A 21,550-nucleotide genomic window follows, 5' to 3' on the forward strand; every position below is an offset into this window, starting at 1 on the left:
TCCGAGGAGGAAGGTAGCCCGTACGCGAATGGCGGCACGACGCGTAAGCGATCCGGCAGGTATGATCGGTCGCATCGGCGCGGCGGCCAGCTGCTGCTGTCCTCCCTTTCCGACTTAAACCGGCAAAAATATTTCTATCGCGCGATACGAGCGCACGTTCCATCCGGTCCGGCATCACCACCGCCAAAAAATCTTCCACCGTCTTTTTGCCTCCGTCGTTCCTCGATATCGTCGGATATCATCGGCCTCTGCCTAGATCGATGTAACAGCGGTATTTAATAGTTTTTCGAAAAGAACGGGAGAAATTGCGTTTTGTCGCGATCGCGTTTGCTTCGGATAACAATTTCTAGCGTGGAAAATGGATGGGATGGAACGAAATTCGCGATTTCTCTCCCGATTCGCTAAGAAATTCGAAATCCCCGTTTCCCATCGATGCCGCCGCCGCTCGCGATGACGGCTCATCTTCCAAAAGTGATTTACGACGACACAACTACTTACCGGTTAACTTATGATGTTTACCAATTCAATTAGAGGTACAACCGTGGCTCTCTTAGGACGAGATACATTTGTTTCGACATTAATTTACCGAAACGCCCCGCTGTCATAACAAAACTATAATAAACCGCCGTCGGTCGGTTGGCGAGCGGCCAGGGAGGGGTCGGCCGCTTTTTCGAGTTCATAAAATTCGTCTGAAATTCGTTTCGAGCTGCGTCATTGTTCCCTCGTCCCTTTTTCCATTTTCTCCCTCTCTCCTGGCAATAAACTAATAAATCTCGGCCCGATGATCGCAGTCCATGACGCGATCGAGAACGCATTTTATCAAATTGTCGCGAGAGATCTTATCGCGAAATTTACACGAATTCATCACTATCGATCGAGATCGCGTTCTCTTCCTATGCAACGAACGATAATTTCGATTTAATTTCGATAGAAGAAAGTAAATGTCGAATGATCTTTCGAAATCTCGTAGCGATTTTGTTTTTTTTTTTTTTTTTTTTTTTTTCTCTCTCGCTATCCGTGAGACGGATTTTTTTCCTCTGTCGAAAATATTATATATATCGTAGGAAATGGGCCGAGATGAGAGCGGAAGAGAGACGAAGGACAATCGCTCGACTGCTCTAGGATGCGTTAACGCTCGATTCTCGATAGTCGAGGTAGTCGATCGGTGAGTCGTATTTAGAGCGAAGCGCCGTCGTTATTTTTCCAGTGCGTTGCACGAGGAGGTCGAAGCGGCGACGGAGGGAATGCGGAGAAAAACGAAGGAAAACGGGCGAAAGAGCGCGGCTCGATTTTCGACTCGGCGCTAAACTACAATGCCTGCGAATTCTTAGCGAGCACGACTAGCGGCCGAGGACCGTTCACCGTCTCTATATTTACGGGCGAGAGAGTCACTGGCCCGGTTGCCTCACTGATTCACCGTCCAGATACGGGTTAAATTCGATTGTCACCTGTCTAATTTAAGACGCGATGCTTCCCTCTACAACGATTCGTTTCCGATCTTTCGGAAATCCTTTTTCCATCGTGTTTTTCGCCGGGTCCCGGTGAAATTGAGTGGATGACGGTGTTACGGAAAGAAGAAAGGCAGAGCGCGCGTGTGTAACGGTCGGCGCGCGTAATTCTCGAGTCGGAGAAACGGATCTCCTTATTTTTCTTGCGCGGCTCCGTACTCGGTGCAGAAAGTATAAGTTATAGCGACGAGAGTGAACTCTCGTTGTAATATATATACAGCGGGCAGCGAGCATTAAGAGAGTCATTTGTAAGCGGTTGTAACCGCGCGTCGAGTGCTTTACGATACCCGGCCGGTATTTTATGCCGACAATCGGCAACAGATCCGCGAGCTCATAAACGAGACGACTAGGTTTTACGGAGCCGCGGCTTTTTCTCCGCTTTTCCGAAAGTCGCGTCGCGCCGATCCGCGTTCGATCGAAAACGGAACACGCGCGAGAACTCGTTCCCCTAACGCGCGCGCGCCTTCGCTTTGGCGTCACGTCGCCGACGAAGCATCGGTGAAAGTTTCCTCTCTTGTTTTATTTCCACTCGATCTCGCGAGAGAAATTTTTGCGAAAAAGATGAGAACGCGTTGGGGCACGAAGCGGAAACACACCCGTCCTGGACACGGCGTGTTTCGACTCGTTAACCGACTTCGCGAAAGTAAATCGCGAAACGGCCATCCGTCGACGATTTATAAGGAATTTCGGGATTCGAGATTAGAAGAGATGCCGTTGCAGCCGATGAATCACTCCGGGTTCGTAGTCCGCGATTCGTGGTATTCGAAAGAGGCGTTAAGTGATTAAACGACTAGTTGTCATCGGTGACATTAACATATTGCGTTCCCCGCGGCCGGAGTTAATGACTTGTATCCAAACTACCGGCTGTCACGTAGAAAAGAATTATATATGATCGTTCTCGCTGCGAACGGGGTAAGAGATACGAGGGCCGAATACGACGCACCTTCTTCCCTCCCCTCTTGATCGACAGCCTTCGTCTCCTACGATTTTTCGTAGAATAAAGAAAAAAAAACGCAGGAAGAAAGGGGACAAAGGACACGAGGAGGAGAGGGAAAAAAGAAACGAATTTGGCGAGAGAACGGAAGAGGGTACGCCAGCGTCTTTCGAATGCCGCGTAAAGATCCACGGATAACGGGATATAAATGCGAGTCTCGAAGAGATCCGAGGGCAAATATAGACCAGCGTGTTAGCGAGAGAGTAGTAGTAGTGGCGGTAGTGATGATGGTGATGGTGGTGGTAGGCTGAAATGGCACCGGTATGGAAATGCGATCGGCTTTTAAACGTCGAACCGCGCTCGACTATGTTAATTCCGTACGTGTTAACTCGAGATGTAGCTTCCGTTTATCTTCCGATGTTGCTTAACGAACGCTTTGGACCACCTACGTGTAATTCAACCTAACCCCCTATTTTTCCCTTCCGAAATATATATATATATATATATATATATATTTTTCGCTGATAATCGAAAGCGTCGCGTTCAAAGATTCTCGAATTCCAGCGCGAAGATCACGGTGTTGATTAAGCATTGAAGACTAAGCAGAGCGAATCGATCGATCGAAGGGAAACTCGGCAGAGTCGAGATTCAAGATCGCGGAAGGCGAGAAGCTCGTATGAACTTAATTTGATGGAAGCCGCGGCGTCTGCATAAAACGAGCTAATATAGAGCGAGCCTCCCTCTCGAGCCAGACATTTTGCACGGTTCTCTAGTTTCCGGGGTTAATAGAGACACCTTTGTGCGTGCCGCCGCGGCTTAGACACACACGTTCGCAACTCACGAGCCACCTGCGCCCTGGGATCGCAATTAAGGGATCGCTTCAATTGAGATCATCACCTGTCGAGCGCTTGTCGCGTCCAATTCGATGGAAAACGAAGTTTCGCCAAAAGAGACGACGATGTGGAGAACGCGTACGGATTATCGGATCGAATTATTCTTCCGTCCTAAATTCCTAAATCGATGGATTTAGGTAACGATGGATAATTTGTCGTTTTTTATCCTTCGATTCAAAGGAGCGATTATTGAACTCGGAATCGAATGTATCGTTCTATGCTTTTCCATATCTCTCGTCCGTCTTCCCGTCCAGTTGTCGTATCTTATTCTCTCTCTCTCTCTTTCTTTCTGTCGTTATATTCTATCGATCGTCTAGACGTTCGTTCGATGATTTATCGCTTCGTCATCTTCGTCTTTCCTTCAAGATATATGTTGGGTAAAAATGACAGGGAACAATTTTGAACGCGTTAATTGAAATTTTGTTTGGACGAGTGAGGAGAATGAGCGTAATCGTAGTCGGAGAAATCTGTGCGAAAGAATGCGCAGAAAGTCGTCTCGCGATGCAGTTGGTTGATCAAAGGGGTGTGGTGAAAAAGCGAGGTTTCGGAGCGACGGTGTCAGCATCTGTTTTTCATTGAGGACCGGCAGCTAGCCGCGGATTCTTGGCGTTTTCGGCTTTCGTTGCTTTCGGAACCCGTCGGTCGAAACCAAGATTCCGAGAGAGCTGTTCGGGAATGTCCTCTCATTAATAAGGGCGCGAGAGCGCGAAACGCGTCGCGTTATCGGACGGTGTAACAGATGCGTTTCCCTTTTGCCTGCCCGGTCTCGCCAAACTTGGCCACAACTCGAAACTTTCGTGGAATTCACGCACCCGGCATACTTTCGTCAATTTCGCGTGTCTCGCGATCACCTATCTCGTACGATGACTCGTGGACGGGCGCGCTTTCCACGCCTGATCGCCATCCAATCCTTCGATCCGTATTCTCTGACCAAATATATATATATATAAACGCGTTTCTCGTAGAAACGAATTAAACTAAACGAACTACTATATAGATGATCTTTCGGCGCACAGCGAACAAAGATATCAAGTGTTTATTTGAAAATCAATATTTTCAGTGTATTTCTCAGTGTACGACGAGCAAAGACCGGTAACGAGGTAAAGGATAGACTTGGAAGATAAAGTTTATGAAAGAAGGTCGTCGCGTAAATTGTAGGGGCAGCTAATTTTTAAACAAAGCCTTAATTTTCGCAACTTCATAATATCGTTGCGTACCGGTTATTACTCGCCGGGATAATAAATGATTATTACGTCGAGAAGGATGGCGGCCAAGGGTGAGGAGGCGAACCAGGGATGAGGAGGAATCCTTTGATGTTTTCTCGCTCGACCTGCTTCGAGCGAAGCGACAAATTCTTCGATATTCGCTCGATGAAAAGCTTCTTCTTACGAGGGTTTCTTGTTTCTTTATTGTTTTCGTTCTAATACTTGTGAACGTTTCCTCCTGCGTGAATTCGCGAATTAACGCGAATCGATTCTATTTTTCTCTTCTTTTTCTTTTTTTTCCTTCCCCCAATTAATTCCTCGTGTTTTAAAATATTTTTCAATTTCTCGCGAAGAAAAATAAGGGAAGAGAATTAATTTTATTCGCTAATTTATACGAATACGATTAAAAGTGTACACGTGCGTGATCGAGATTACATACGTGGTATATAATCGTTGTCAGTCGATAAGAATTTACTTTAATTAAGAGCATTAAGTTAGAATTAAGCGCAAAGCGTGTAACACGCGAAAGCAACGCGTGCCTCGTTTCGCGTTATGGTTAAGAGTGATAAGGCCTCTTTATCAAAATTAAGTAGCGTGTAAATGAAAGCGGCGATTTACGTAATCGTATTAACGGATCTTTTGAAACGCGAATTCGATCTCGTTTAGACGAAGAATGTTTATATCGGTGAATCTAGAGGATAAATCTGATTCCAGTATTGGATCGCAAACAATCGTAATACGTAGAATCTTTTTACGAGAAGGAGTTAAACGGTAGAGATCGGAATAGCGGAATTTTCACACTTGGCGATACGATAAAAGAGAAAGAAAGACGGGGAAAAAAGGATAAAGGGAAAAATGGGTTTGTCGCGTTCGAATGTTTGGAAGGAGGGGAAGAGAAGTGGCGAGTGGAAAGAAGCGAGAGAAGAAAGAGGCGAGCGATGGTAAGAAAGGATGGAGATGGGATCGAAGGGGATTTCGGAACGGTGTTGAATCCGCATCGGTGATCACGATCGCCGCGCCGCTACTTATTTCTTGGCAGATACGTCGGGGTTAGCGTTCCTTCGAGGTTGATGAGCGCGCAAACAGGATAACGAAGGCCGTAAACCTTTCCACCGGCTCTGCATGCGATTTTCTGATTCGCTTCCACGATCGAGCCAACGATCGGCCGACGTCTTATTTGCGCTTTCGGATCCTTTCTTTCTTCCCTCTTCTTTTCTTATTTATCTTCTTTTCGCTCGATGCTCGACACGGGGCATTTGTCCTCGAGCGTACAATGGTTCACCGCGATTTTCGCGATAGCCGACAGCTTTACGGTCATCTCCGGTCCGCCACAAAATGTATGGTAATTCGTGAACGGCTGTTTGATTTCTTCTTCTTCTTCTTCTTCTTCTTCTCCTTCTTCTTCTCCTTCTTCTTCCTGTGTTTTGAACGTAAGTCGGAGTGTGCTTGCTCTCGATGTTTCTCGATACGCGATACAGGTAAATTGGAAGCGAATATTGCGATAACGCAATTTTAAATTAATTTTAACGACACGTGAAAAAAAGAGGAGATGAAAGAATTGAAACGTTTCGATAGATGGTTGTTTAACGAAACTTTCTATGATATTTCATACTAGTGATAACACTTTTTCTAATACCTTGAATATTTATTATTTAATCCTATTAGATAATATTAAACATTTTCTCGTTTATATGTAAATATTTTTATCAAATTGCGTGAAATTCGTATTTTATATTATTTTATTTCGTCTCCTTTGATCTTCGAATTCTTTCCTCTCTCATTATCGAGATTATATACATCGGTTTTCTTTACAAATTTTAATCACGGATGATTCGATCTCTTAAACGCTTGAATCGCTATTCATTTATCAGATTGTTGTTTGTTCTCTGCAATTAATATCGAGAGATACGATTTGCGATTATTTATCGTTTACGAAATCGTGTGAAAAATGAGGAAACTTTTCCGTTGAAAGGTTATAATTTATTAATTAATCGAGACATTTACCTTCTATATTTTTTACGATGTAAATTTATACGCGCATATATCTTGTCTTTACTTATTCTTTCCTATTAATAGATTATAATTAATTTAAAAAATATTAATAAACAAATTACAAATAAAGATTTTAGTTAGAGCGCAATAAACGGACACATTGAATTATCGCTGTAACGCATTGCCAACTTTATCACAGTCAACAATTTTATCATCGTCTTTTGAAATTTCGAAGAGAATTGGAATGGAAATCGGAGAATTTTGTATTTGATATTCGAAAATTCGAACGTAATCCGAAATTCGTGATTTCACGATCGAGATTTCAATTCGATTCGGTCTTTTCTTCCAAAAAGTGATTCAAATTGCTTAATTGTGAAACGAGCGATTATTATTGTTATTGAAGAGACGAAGCGCGATTCCGGTACTGGTCGAGTTTGTTGCGGTGCAGCTTTCCGTCTGCCGCCGTTTCCGACAACAACGAAAAACGACTCTTCCGTAGGAAATAATTTCATCAAAAATTGGCGTGGAGCGTGGAAGAAAGCCGCACGCTCGGCCATGCTTCTCCGCTTCGCGCAAGCGCGTTTACGCCGACGTAATTGCCAGCCATAATTACAGTCCCCTTTGTTTCTTCAATTACCGCGAGTCAAGAAGCGGGTAGCGCGAGGGAAATACGAGGGAAGCGCGAGGGATCTGTATAGGAATTTTTATGAAACGGTTTTTGTCTCTTTGCGTCGTCATGCGTCTATCTACGCAATCCTCCCTTAAAAGGGACAGAATTTTACCTATTACTCGGTATATCTTGATATATATATATAAAATATATGATGTATTTCTAGGGAAACGATATTCGACGAGTGGTCGTTTTTGTCGTTTCGTCGCATGGCAATTGTCATCAATCGTGAGAAATAAGGTATTTTTCGCGACGTCAACGCGGGATTTATCGGTGCTCTTTGCGAATTATTATTATTATCGTTATTATCGTGAAACGTATTACGTTGAACGTAACGGAGTTGATTGCGTAGGTGCGATGACGAATCACAACTTGTTAATCGTTTTATAAATCTGCATACTTTCGTGCTTTCGAACGATCGCCTCGCGAAGTTTCGAAAATCTTTCTTTCGTCGTCGTTCATTTACGAACATAACTGGCGGGGAACCAACTTTACAAAAGTGACAAATGAACGTTGGAAACGCGTGAATTAAAAATCTTTCTCATCGTTGTTCTCTTATGCTATCATCTATCCACTTAGCGCTTACCGTGAACTTCGAGAGCGAAGAGGTACGATCGTACTCTTAATTTACTCGTTTAATATCTTTTTTTTATTCTCGTATTAACGATCGAATTGAAAAATCGTACCTTTACGATGCACATTTAACGATTTGTTATCGAATAAATACGATTTTGAAGAAAAAAAAATTTTTCGCTGCGGACAGGATTCGAACCTGTGCGGGTTAACACCCAATGGATTTCAAGTCCATCTCCTTAACCGCTCGGACACCGCAGCTCGTCGCTTCTGGGTTCTTATATTTCGTACTAGAATGGGGATCGAACCCCGATAGAACGTTGGTATTATTCGATCATCGAATCATTTTCTTTCGAACGAATAAAAAAAATGAATTATCCTAATAAATGATATTGAAATGAAATATTAATATAAAGAAAAAAAAAAATTGCATAAAAGAAATCTTGTGCGGAAATCGATAATGCGGAAAAAAAAAACAAAATTTATAAATCGAAAGGAAATATTAAACTTATCGTTTCTTAAATTTTTAAATGAGTGTAATTTAAAAAAATATTGGACTTGATTTTTTTATTTGAAATCGATCGAATCGATATATTTTTCGTTTTAAAATTTACGCCAAACGATCGATGTATCGTCGATGATTTAAGGAAAAAAAGAAATCAGCAAGATCAAAAGATCGTTAACGCGTTAATGATCAAGCATCGTTAATAGAGTCCGGCAAGTTTCTTTCACGACGTTATCGGTACTTGGATAAGAATTTCAATTAGCCAAGGAAACGATCGAACTAAGACAATTACAAGGGTCGCATTTCCGGGTTTTAACGAATGAACTGCGGATTAATTAAATTCACCTCTCTCTTTCTCCTCTCTCCTCTCTCCTCTCCTATCGTCTCCTTTCCTTCAAGATTCCGAGGAAAACGGCACGTCGCGACCGTATTAACGATAATTGAGTCATCTCACGGTTGTTTAATCGCGATCGTTAAACCGAATGATATCGTACGTATAATAGCTTCGGTCTCCGAAAACGAGAAACGAGATTTTTCTTTTCGTCGATATCGTTCTTGTTGGACCTCGTTGTGTTGTCGCCCAAATAAATCACTTTCATGGATGATGAACAAATGACACGCGAATATAGCGATAAGCGATTAATCGATTTGTTATTACAAATTATCTTGTTTTTATCGCAGCGTAATACCTGCTGCGACACACGCTCGCTCCGTAATTTCGTTGATCACGGTTTATCACGGCTTTCCTATCGAGTTACAAGAAAATCGATCCAAGATTTTTCTACTTCGTCATTCCGTATTCACTTATAATAAAATTAGACTCGTTAATATTACGAACGACAAGCGATAAATTTCTTTATGGCGATAACGCGACCCTTCAGAACCAATACGACGCCACGTCTCGTTCGTCGCGTTCGTATTTTTCTCATTTATGAATGCACGTGAGAAAGTAAGAAAAGAAAACGATACGAAAATTAAAAGTAAAATTGCGGTTCTGTATGTATCCAGGAACCCGATACATATTGCGTATATCCCCCGGCGGGAATAGAAGACGAAATATCAAAGGTTTTCGCGGATCATTTTTCATTCTCGTAATCGGTCGTCTCATCTCGCGCAGCTCGTGACACTGCACTAGCTGACAGTGACGAATCGACAGTTGTCGAGTCAACCCTTGAGACACTGGTCGAGAGACGCGCTTCATGACTAATGAAAATGTAGCCTTCTTTCGACCGGACTCTTTTATTCTCGGTATCGTGGAAACTTGCAATTTTATTTTATTTAATTCCGTCGAACGTTTACGCGAATGGCAAATAATGGTTATTTTATCGTTTCGAGTTATCGTATACAAGATCGGTATCGTAGACAAGAACACAGGATCTTTAAAACACAATTTCTCTTCACTTTGAATTTTACCATGCTGTTGATGGATCAAAGCGTTTTATGTCTTTCTTTCTCGCGTATATAAATACGATAATTTATATTATACACGGTTGAAAAACGAAAAAATTAATTCTCAACGATTTTCCCTCGACGATCCAACCAAACGTATTTAATCGTAGCCGGGAGATCAACTTTCTTTGCGGATACGTTACGTGCCCGACAACGGTGAATCGGAAGCGAATGAACAAGATTCATAATTATGGGAGGAAATTAATGCAATTACAAGTGGTCAGTCGTATACCGACGATTACACGCTCTTAAATGGCGACACGGGAAGTTTCGTTCGAACAAAAACGATGGCCCTTCACCTGTCCCCCATAAACGAGCCGAGTTGCTTTCGCGTACCATACTGGTTTTGCACCTTGAGCGTTGAAAAATACGCGGCACGGCCGAGAAATCGGGAAACTCGGATTTATATACGCGTATTTTATACGCGTCGAATCAACGTCGAGTACTATTGAAATAAAAAAATGGAAGGAATCAAGGATTAATCGATACAATCATCGCTATATAGTCTCGGCGAAATAATGCGGACAGAGATGGAGGAAAAGGAATAGAAATTTTGAACCGTCTTTTCCTTCATACGGCTATGCAGTTGCGTTCAGTTATGCTCTTCGTGGAAGATCCACGCAAACTTCAATCTCGATAATTCTCCTCTCCGTCATAGCAGGGAGGAAGCATTCTCCGGAAATTTGCCGTGCCTCCCGATCCACGTAATCTATTCATTTATTATCGTATTTCCGAATACAGAGATAAGAAAAAATCGGCGAGTACGTGCTGCGCGTATAGAAAAATGAAATAAAAAATTGAGAGAGAGAGAGAGAGAGAGAGAGAGAGAGAGAGAGAAAAGTACGGTAAGAGTGAAAGTTCAATCCGTTTGGAATCCTTGTTCGTTCACCCGTATCGAATATAGATGTTTCGCGATAGAAGAGGAAGTCGGCGACCTCATCTCGACGGAATGAATTTTCGAGCGATGATCGCGCCGCAAGGTGGAATGTACCTGCTACGCGAGGTAACGATCTTGGTTCAAAGGTTAAGTGGAAAATGTCGTAGATAGGAAGGCGAGGGATGACGAAGAGGAGGGGGGGGAGGAGGGAGGGAGAAGAGCCCGAGGCTACCGCGGCAGAAGCTAAGCGCATATTAAGCAGGCTCGTAAAATTATAAACATTCCTAAGAATCTGGTAATACGTCGACGCGTACGGTGCGCGACGAACGTGTCCTCCCTTCGAGACTACGTTGTTGTATCGGTTGGCCTCGAAACGCGTGCGCCTGTGTGGGTGTAATTTATATCAACGATGCCAGACCGACGGCTGTGGCGGCTCTTTGAACATACGCCGTAATACGCCGGTGTCGCGGAAAACGTGGTGAGAATACTCTCATTATTCGACGACGGCACAGTAGAGATAGTCCGTTGTCGGGTATTACCGCGAATGCAACTATCCGCGTCATTAGAATTGAATCGAATAAGCTTTTCCTCGAGGGCCAGTTTCCACCGAACACACGCCTCTCACTTTTTTCCCTTCCCGCGTGACCAATTCTTTCTATCCGTAGCGTCTTTCCACCCGTCGCGATCCACTTTTCGAGAACGCTCGAAAATCGAGATTCGTCCTCGAGGCGAGGACAAAGTTTCTCGAGCTTCGTTCGATCGAGTCGGATCGATTTTAATTAAATTCGTGGAACGTGGGTAAAGCACGTTTTCGTTTCGATCACGCGTATCGAAGAACGTGTATTGTATTTGTATTCGAAAAAATGTTTGAACGCGATTCGCGTTCCGTTGGAAATTAATTGTTCGTCGTGATGGATCGCATGGATGGTTCGAGCGCGATCGAGATGGTGGAATGGTTGTTGGCAGAATCGCGGAAGCCACGCGACTCTTGTTCGAGTAAACTGGTTTATTGTTATTTACGATCGCCGACCGGACGCCATTAATCGCCTCGGGTGACTATTGTACCAGTTGGCTCTCGTCGCGTTTCGTCCGAGGACGGCAAACCACTCGGCTCCCTCTACGATAGATCCGCCATTTTCCCACCGAATTTGTTCAACGAAATTTATACCTTCATTGTAATCGTCCACTTTGCGTCGCCTTAGAAATTACTTCCGTTTCTTTGGCCAATTTAATGCTTTCGAACACGCGAACAAACCCCCGTGTTTTCCCCTCCTGTAATACGTATTCGCGTTTCCTCGCGAATATTCTTCTATATTATTTTATTGCGTACTGTATTATCGTAAAAAAAATTACACGCGTATTTCTTATCTATTTTTAGATAGATATAGATTTGAAAAGCAAGTTGTATCGATACGCGTGAAGCGATCGAAAAGATTTAAATCGTTTAACGAGCGATCGTTACGAAGCGAAATAATTTCGGATCGTATCGATTCGCGTTGAATCCGCGTCGAATCGTTGTCGATCGTAGCAAAAAAATCATTCGTTCGAAGGAAAATCGTACGCGTCATACTCATCTGGATCCACCATTTATCTTAATATAATAGACGGATATATTAGACGAGACGTTCGAAACGAAGCGTTGCGTTTAATCCGCGTTGAGCGGTTGAAATTACGAGCGAGAGACTTGGTCGGTTTCTTCTTCGCTCTCTACTGGAAACACGAGAGGAAAGGTAGGTAGGGAAGAATACGATAATCGGACGAGAAGGAAGGATAAGTGAAAATAAATTACGAGTGGTTGGTGTGAGAACGTAATGGGATCGGTGTTGAAGACTTATTTTCAAGCCCTTTGAAGGATAATCCCGAATTCAGTAATAACAGAATAGCACGCGTTGTACGATATTATCGGCGCAGCTGCGGATAGGAGCGCAAATTTGCGTGTCAAGATCAAACGGAAGGTTAGAATCAGAAGAACACGTTAATCGCACGTTTAACATCAAACACTAGGAAGGAGTAGAGAGAAACACCGCTATCCTCGATGGTAATTCATCACGCTGGATGACCCGTTGGATTACACCGAAACGTACCAGAATCGGATCGCGAGCAGCTGTCCTTTTCACTCAACTAGTTGGCTTTGAGAGTAAGATTTACGGCGAAAATTATTGCTCGCTAACGTCGGAAATGGTTTACCTCTTACGGACGAGATCAATTTATTAAGATACAACGATGCTTTTATTTATTTATTTATTTATTTATTTTTAATCGCCGCGAATCGTTCCACAGCACGAATGGAAGATCTGTTCCATTCCACGCTTTCTCCGGAAAAAAAGGAAACGAAAGAGAAAGAGAGAGAGAAAGAGAGAGAGGCAGGCGAGACGAGGCGAGGTATCGTCGAGATGTTGGTAAGACGGCGGAAGTCCGTGACACGTCCGAGAAGAAGGACGATCGAGACGTATTTACACGCGGATGCGATACAGGGACGAAAGGTTGGTGGTGGGAGGAATGGTTGAGAATTATCGGTACGGAATCGGTATATCTGACTCGTTGTGCGCGCGCGACCGCGCCAACTCGTGTCACAGCTCGGGGCAAGGTGTGCTGCAACGTTACATTCCTTGCCGCTGTTCCGTTTTTAGTCTAGGAACGCCATTCTTTGCGACACGCGCTAAAGGGGGCTACGCTTCGTGCCACTGCGTTCACCGGCGGCGGCCACCTCTGTTTTCTAAGGATCGCATTCCGATCGACTTTGCCTTCTCGCTCCGTCCATCGATACCTTCTCGATTCGTTCGAGAAGCGACGGCGCCCCCTCCTTCTTCCTCTCTCTTTGCCCAATTTTTCCTACCTCGATTTTTTTCAATCAAAATTTACCATAATTTACCCATACCCTATAGCATATTTATAATTCGTAAGAAAGAGCATAAAGGTGGTAAATCGGTAAAACTCAGTATCTCTCGATTCTGTCGATCGAGGAAACTGTAGGGAATGTCGGGGAGTGGAAAAGCGGCCACGCTCGGCCGTTCCAACTCGCCGCCTCGGTTTCCAGAAGTCGGTAGTCGGTAATAAGACGTGGTCGCTGCATTCGTCGAGACGCGTCCTCGATATATCGGCGAGCAGTGCGATACCGGTATGGACGAGAAAGAAAAAGAAGAGAGAAAGAGAGAGGGAGAGGAAGAAGGAAAACTGGAGGCAACGTTCGATTATTAATGGATGGAACGGTCGTGCAAAGGAAGGCATTCTCGCGAGTAATCCGGTCGCGGGCCACGTAACCAGCGAGGCAGGTATTCGCGAAGGAATTATTTTCGAAAGGGGATCGCGCGACGCGATCTTTCTTTCGATGGATCGCGCGCGATTGGTTGGCAATCGACGACGACGACCCGCTTCTCCTATCCGCTACGCGCACGGAGATAATCGTTCAACCTTATTTTCATGCCATCGCGTGGATCGCGTGGTCGGCTCCTCGGGTGACTGGTTATGCTTCTTACTTGGGAACGCGCGTAGGGAATGCAAAGGGTGCAAACTGGCAGGCATTGCTAGGTAATGACGCGGAATGGCGACAGTTGGCCTCTTGATGTTTGCGCGAGGTATGGACGTTTTGTCGGTTCGCTCGTTAATTGCCTTGGTTGACGAGTATCTATCTATCTACCTACCTACCTACCTACCTACCTAACTATCTATCTATCTAGAGGGAGACGAACCGATAGGAATTAATAGAAACTCGCGCTGGTAGGTAGATTGCGACTACACGATGTAGGTTTCTGAGTGACCGATATATACGTAACGAGAATAAATCAACGTAGATACGAGATGGGAATTAAAAAGGAGAAATTCTTCGATTCTCAAGACGTTGTAAAATGATGTTTCGGCTAATACGTCATATTTTTTTTATCTCCCGTGTCTCGCATACTATTTACTATTACGTTTTATTACGAACCACGATAAACTTTTTTTTTATTGCAATCGTACGATGAAATTGTCCGTTAGGAAATGATAAAAGAAGGAAGCAGAAGTGGTAGTAATGACGTTAGGTATCTTTTATCCGTGTTTTACGGGAAAACGGAAATGGAATGGTGGGCAAAAATAAAGGAATCGCGTGGAGGTGAGCGATCCCCGTATAGAAAAGCACGCGCGTGGACATTGGTCGGATTCCTAGAGTAGCTCGGCCGCTATTCGATGCGATGAAATGGCAGCAAGGAATTCATATATCGCGCACCAGTCATAAGGAAACGAAAGGTTTCGCGTATCGCGACGTTTAATCGTCGTTTCGTCCACGGATAAGGAAACAATTAGGCGAACGATGGAACGCCGCAACACCATCAAGTTTCTCGTTTCGATTCTGTTGGAAATCGTTCTATCTTGAATGAAGTTGTTGGAATGATTGCTTGGTTGTAAAAATAACGCTATTAATTAGAAGAGCACCAATCATCGAAATTATCCAAATTTTTAACGTTATTTTTTTTTCTTTTCTTTTCTTTTCTTTTCTTTTCGCAAAGTAGAACCGACACGGTTCAATTTTTGTATTATTTCCACCGCGTAAAAATTAGGAGTCAGGATCAGAATTCTTTCCTTTCAAAGCGTGAAAATTGTTGGATCCGAATTGACGAAAACGAATCGAAACGCTCGAGCGAGATGTTTGCGCGTGGAAAGGGAATTTCAGGGAAATATTGTCCGGAACGAATTAATTATCGGTTGGAATTTTGGAATTTTTTTAATATCGATATACGTAATAAATTTCACAGTGGATAATAATTTTAAATGATCGGTTATCGAGATTTCAGATCGCGTTATTTGACAAACGGTGCTTATAAACGATATATTCTAAAAGTTATATTCCTGAGAAAGTTATTTCTACTATACCCACGTTCGTAATTCCGATATACGAGATAATAATCTTTAAGCGCATCTTAAGAATATTTAATGAACCGAGTCCAATATTCGTGGAAATTCCTTTCGCTGCTCCTTCGCTAATCTCGCGCGAAATATCCATACGAAAATATATGCCGGCGTACGAAAGGAAGAAACGTTTACGTAATCGTTGAATCGTAATCTCATCGCGAGAAAAAGAATTCGCGTAAACGAATAGGGGGGAGGAAAAAGAAACTCTTTGGATCGGAGTTCGTTTGGGAAAAACGAACGCTCGTTCGCGCTCGTCTTCGCCTCGTAACCGAATTTCGATCGAAAGCGTTCTCCGTACAAGGAGCAGTGGATCGGTTTAATTAGCGGTGGGATCGCAGGGGACACGAGTGGCAATGATCGGCAAAAACGGAGCAACGGAGGAGTCCCTCCCCCCCTCCCCCTCCCCCCCTTCGATAAACCGCATCGAGTTATGGATCTCGGTTATGGGCGGCGAACGGCGTTACACCGCGGATGTAAAGAGCGAGTTTTTATTGGACAAGTATCGGTCGGTGCGAAGTTGGTGGAACGAGTCGGTGAACGGTGAATGGTAATAAGTTGGTAAACGGTCCGGCGGCCGGTAGCAAAGGTTCGGTGGGAGCGTAACCTTTACGTAGTAGGTTGCGTCGCTGCGGTAGGTAGGCCGAGTTATTGGTGACCGTATCGGATCGGGCCTGATAACAGGACGCTAAAGGCCTCGTCCGTCCGGGTATCTCTCCGCTGGCTTTTAACGCGCCTATTCCACCGCTCCCCCCTCGCGTATTCCACACGACTCTCGCTGGTCCGGACGGAGGTCCGTCGGTTCCCGTCCACGCCATCGCCACCTTCCCGGGATACGTTTTCATTTATATCGCGATGCGCCAATATTACTCAGGGATATCTGGCCGGTGGGGGAGAAACATTAAATACGGATACCGAGGCGTTATCGGGCGGACGAGAGGATTCGTCGTTCGCTTCTTCGTCGAAATCCATTCGAATTTTGCCGCTGCTCGATGAACGGGAAGAAGAAACGATCTGGATTCGAGGAATCGATTTTTTCCATCTTCTTCTTCTTCTTCTTCTTCTTCTTCGTATTGGATTCGTATTTCGAGAACAAAAGATAGCGCGTTGTAATTATCTCATTGATCGATGTACATCAATGTATTGAGGAAAAAAACGAGGATGGCGAGTTGAAGCGAAGTCGCATTTCATCTGGTCGCATTTCGCAAATTCTCGCCGAACTTTTTCGGCATTTAATCGAGACAATTGAGATCGCGTATGTACGCGCGGCGCGTGGCGCGAAACTCGAAAGGAGAAGGATGCGTATTCCTGGTCGATTAAAAGGTGAGAATATGATAAAAATGACGGGTTATTAAGGGGCTCGGGAGGATCCGTGAGTGTTGGAATGCCGCTCTATTTATCGGTTTTACGATTATGTTGCCGCGAAATTCATAGCGGTAGCTCGGTACGCGCAATTTACACGTCGTGAAAATAAGAGATCGGGTTCTTCGGGGTGGAATGTTGAAGCGGAGGCATCGTTGGGTTGACGCGTGGAATCGCGGTCGCCACGTGTTTACTGCCGGAGGCGCGATACTTGTCGCCGTGGTTATCGTTCTCACCGATATTAATGCCGACGAAAAACGAGGGGATTACGGCGTGATAGATCGAGATACTCGACCGATATCGCGGCCAGACCGCGAGCAGCGTTAACGTGCAGGCTTGTTCAACGGGATATCCTTCTCGAATCCCGTCTATTTCTGTCTTTACGCCTACTTTTATCTCGAACGGATACACCGTATGTACGACTTTTCCGTACGGAACTTTTCCACGATATAATATCCTCGTGGATTTCGAGGATGGAATTCGAATAATGCTCGTAGCATGGAAGAGAAAGATGAAGATGGGATGGGATACATTATTCGAACGAGGGAGGAAATATCGGTTGAAATATTGGTTAAGAATCGAGGCGAATCCGGACGAGTTGTGTGGACATTCGGACGCGATACTTTCCCGTATCCCCCCAAAGAGGCCGAGCTCGTTGTAATTTGTCGGTCGGACGAGGGATCGCTCCATCGTCCACCTGTGCCTGGCTGGTTTGCTAATGAACTAAACTTAACCAAAGGGAACTCGTTCACCGGCCCCTTATCAATAGTCGTAATCCAACGGCACGGTCGAGATCTGTGGACTCTCATCTCCGTGGGATGATAGGAGAATCGTGTCGACGAATGGCCGTGTCCGGCAAACAAATTGCGCGATATCCCGTGGTAGCTTGTTACCGACCCCCATCTTCCTCCCCTCTCCTCTCGCCATCCTACGTTCCTGCTCGTCGTTTCGCTCGTTTTTCGCTGCCGAGCCGCGCCTTTTCATCCCTTTTTCGATTTATAGTCGCTTCCTTCCTATCGTTCATCTTCCTTCGCCTTCGTCGTCGGAGTGACCGATCTTTCGATCGATCGAATCTCGATCGTCCAATCGTTGCTTTTTTTCGCTCCCGATCCGTGTCTCGTTTTTACAAACGTTTTCGAGACTGGAGATGTCGTTTTCGCGACGAATCCTATGTATCGCGTATAGAGTTTCTCGATCGTCTATCCAAGGATACGGATAAGGACCGGAATAGGAATATTCGATGGAAGAGAACGGGCGAACGGGTGGTGAAACGTTCCGTCTAAACGAACGACGAATTATCGACACGATTAATCCACCAGGAGGAAGGGACAAAAACTGGTCCCCTGGAAGAGAAAGGTCTTGGGATACTTTGGACGCAGGAACAAACGCAAGAACATCGGTGAGCAATGATCGGTGGATCGTGTACACAATCGGTGAGCAGTCGGTGTTTGGTTCGATTCGCGGTGGAACATAAATCCAAATCAACGTCCAGGATCATCGAGGTATCGAGCATTTTAATGGGGGTTGAAGGACACGAAGGGAAACGAACGAGACGAGGGAGGGGGGGGGAGGGGAGAGAGGATACGAAGATTCAGAGATCTATAAGACAAAAGAGGAAACGAATAAAGACGCGCGCGGTCTTAAGTCGGTGAAGCGAGTCGACACCGGTGGTGGTGGTGATGGTGGTGGTGGTGGGATCGAGGAGGGGATGAAAGAGAGGAAGAAGAGGAAGAGGCGCGCTCGCGCTTTGGAATGCTTTGAAAGACCGCGAGCTCTCTCTCTCTCTCTCTCTCTCTCTCTCTCTCTCTCTCTCGGCGGAGTTAGAGTCGTTGGTTCGCCGCGAGGACATAGACCGTTTCGAGGGAAGGTAAAAGAGGAAGAGAGCGAGCGTCGCGGACAGACTTGCTTCGATTAATTACCACATTGTCGTCCGGACGATGTTGGATGCTTGGCCGCGGTAATCCGTGCAAGATCGGCCTTTTCTTACTTACCTTCGTTTCTCCTCTCTTTTCATCTTTCTCCGCGCGTTTTCGGCGAATCATCCGCTCATCCGTGCGGAATGGGAAGAGAAATTATTCTATTCCATCGCGGCGAAAAGAAAAAAAAAAAGAAAGAGAAGAAATTAGAAACGTAAATCACCGCGAAGTGGGCGAAATGGCGCGGAAAACGAACACGATCGAGATAGCGTGGTATATAAGTTGGGGCTGGTCGCTCAAGTTCATGATCAATTGCGCGTTCCCCGAATACCAGCGGTCATCGTTCGACGTGGCTCGACTCCGCCGCAAGTTTTCGCCGTTTCGGGATCATGGCGGTGATCTACTAGCCCGTGGAATGTCGGCTCTCGGTTTATTATAGCGGATAACGATAACATCTCGGAGTAGCGTAGCGCGCGCGAGTTTGGGTCTGGGGCCACGCGTGGCCCCGGCCCACCCGCCCCCATCGGTCGCACGGTATACATCAGCGTCAGCTTATTTTCGTTGCGCCGCTACGCCACCGCTGATGTATGAACGTAATTGGTTAGGCGGGATACGCGGCTCGCCCCGATATACTCGCGAAAAGGTTCGCTTGTCAACGAGACGAGCGAGCGAGAAGAGGCAGCGGAGATGACAAACCGATTGGAGAGGAGGGGGAGGAGAGGAGAAACGTGGTTTCAACATCGCCGCGACATTGTTGGATGCAACGATATTATTTACTTCCAAGTTTTTCCTTTTTGCCGCGAATATAGATACGCCTTTCGCGTCGAGCGTTCCACGATGTTTCGCGAAAGGGAAAAACGTTTGCAACGCGCGACGGAACGGAATACGCGTGAAATAATGACCGTTTTATTATAATTATCGATGGAGACGCTCGTATATATCGTGAAAAGTAGAGATCCTACGACGATGACATTTTTTTTCGAATCGATAATAACGAGATAATTGGAGATTATTTTTTGCAAACGATAACGATTTGCTTCTCGTTTTCCTTCGCGCGTATTTTCGCGCGAACGATCGACGGGAACGAAAAGAGGCACACACGAGAGAGAATAGAAGAGAGAATCCTGGCAAAGAGTGGCACGACCTAGATAAATGGAACCGCGCAGATCTCTCGATCGATTTGCCAGGGTTAAACTTATACTTAACATCGCTCGCGCGTCCATTTGTCAGCCGAGACGCGACAATCGCGTTCGCAACAATAATGGCTACCACGATGCATACGCAATTGCGCGTATCGTGCCGTCGAACGATGCGAGAATCGCGCGTGCATTTTCTCGGCCGATCGCGATCGTTCGTTAGCGTGTCTGAAGCTCTAATTCATTGCATAAACCGTCGTTTAAGCGGCGAATTAAACGCTCGCGCGGGTCAAGCCTGAATAAACTCCAGTCTCAGCCGAGTTACGAGAAGATTGATGCGTCTTTGATACGAGTTAGATATATATATATATATCTAAGACGATTTCCGAGAGGAAGAAATAATTAAAACGCGTATAATTTACTTTCAATCTCGCTCGTGCTCGAGATTTAAATTTTTGAAAGGAGGGGATACGTTGAAAAATCGATAGATTCTTCGATTTTATTCATTCGTTCAACCGTTTTATTTAACTCTAACGTAGCTCCGATCGAACGAGATCTATCTCGTTCGTTACGGATATCGTTTTCGATAAAAAGAGAAAAGGAAAGGAAAAAAAACGTGAACGACGAAACGTGGCGAAATGTGAAATTCAACGATAGGATAAATTTGTTGGATTGAGCGACGACTCGGTCTCAAAGGGGTTTCAAGGAGAACGAGTTCGAACCGCGATCGAACTCGACGCTATTGCCTATGATGTATCCTCTTTTCCACGTATCAATCCTTCCTCTCTCCCCCCCCCTCCCCCCTCCTCCCTATCTTTCAACGACGCATGCGAACAATTTATTATCTCCGTTTAATCGCCGTGGACGTTGTAAAAATTATTTCTTAAAGTCGTAAACAAAACGAGTATCGGGAAGAAGGGTAACGCGTTCGTTATCGGAAAGAGGAGAAGGAGGAGGAATTCGAGCGTTGCGAAGCGGAGGGACACGAATCACCCGGTGTTTTTCTCGATTCAGCGGGATTCGGGATTATAACTCATGCACGGCCATCCGTCGTCCGACAGATTTATTCGCGATAGTGGCGCAACAATAATGGCTACCGGCTACGTGTACGCGAGGCTGCGATCGCGCGATCCTTTATCATCGCGTCGGGATGGTATGTACCTCGCGCGCGCTACCGAGGCGGTTTCTTGGATCATTACGATCGTGTTCGCCGCGCGTCCCCTCGCCTAACTCTAACGAATATCGGATGGATCTCGCGCCACTCTTCCCGATTTATCTCTCCGCTAATATTCCCGCGTCCCACGAGAAACGAAGTTCGCTCGTATTCGAACGGATTATTTCCGCGACGAATATTCTCTCTTCTACTCTCTTCTTTTCTCGAAAAATGGAAAGAAATTTTTCCTCCTGGTTGCGGGAATAATGCCGCCGCGGCAAATCGTTCCCGCTTGCCTGTGTAAATAAGTAGCCACCGCCGTTCACTTTCGATCGCTCGTCGATCTGTTGACCTTCGACAATAACGGCGACAACGACGACAAAGACACGACCGACTCTCGATAGCCAGCGGGCAAACGAACATCGGCTGGTTAAAATTACATAGCGGTTGGCATGGTTGGCCGGTTTCCGATCGGAACGTTCGCGTCCTCCGA

At 45.2% G+C, this 21,550-nt stretch overlaps 1 protein-coding gene and 1 non-coding gene across 9 annotated transcripts in view; one reads left to right on the plus strand and one right to left on the minus strand.

The window, feature by feature from the left end:
- The window catches only part of vg (transcription factor vestigial), a 60,865-nt gene that overhangs the window by 19,325 nt on the left and 19,990 nt on the right, over positions 1-21,550 (plus strand). The window lies entirely within an intron of this gene.
- TRNAS-UGA (transfer RNA serine (anticodon UGA)) lies at positions 7,954-8,036 on the minus strand. The gene has a single exon. It is a non-coding gene; the product is annotated as a tRNA-Ser (tRNA).

Source organism: Apis florea, unplaced genomic scaffold, assembly GCF_048593485.1.
Source record: "Apis florea isolate Af1SG1 unplaced genomic scaffold, ASM4859348v1 contig_2897_pilon, whole genome shotgun sequence".
NCBI classification, from domain to species: domain Eukaryota; kingdom Metazoa; phylum Arthropoda; class Insecta; order Hymenoptera; family Apidae; genus Apis; species Apis florea.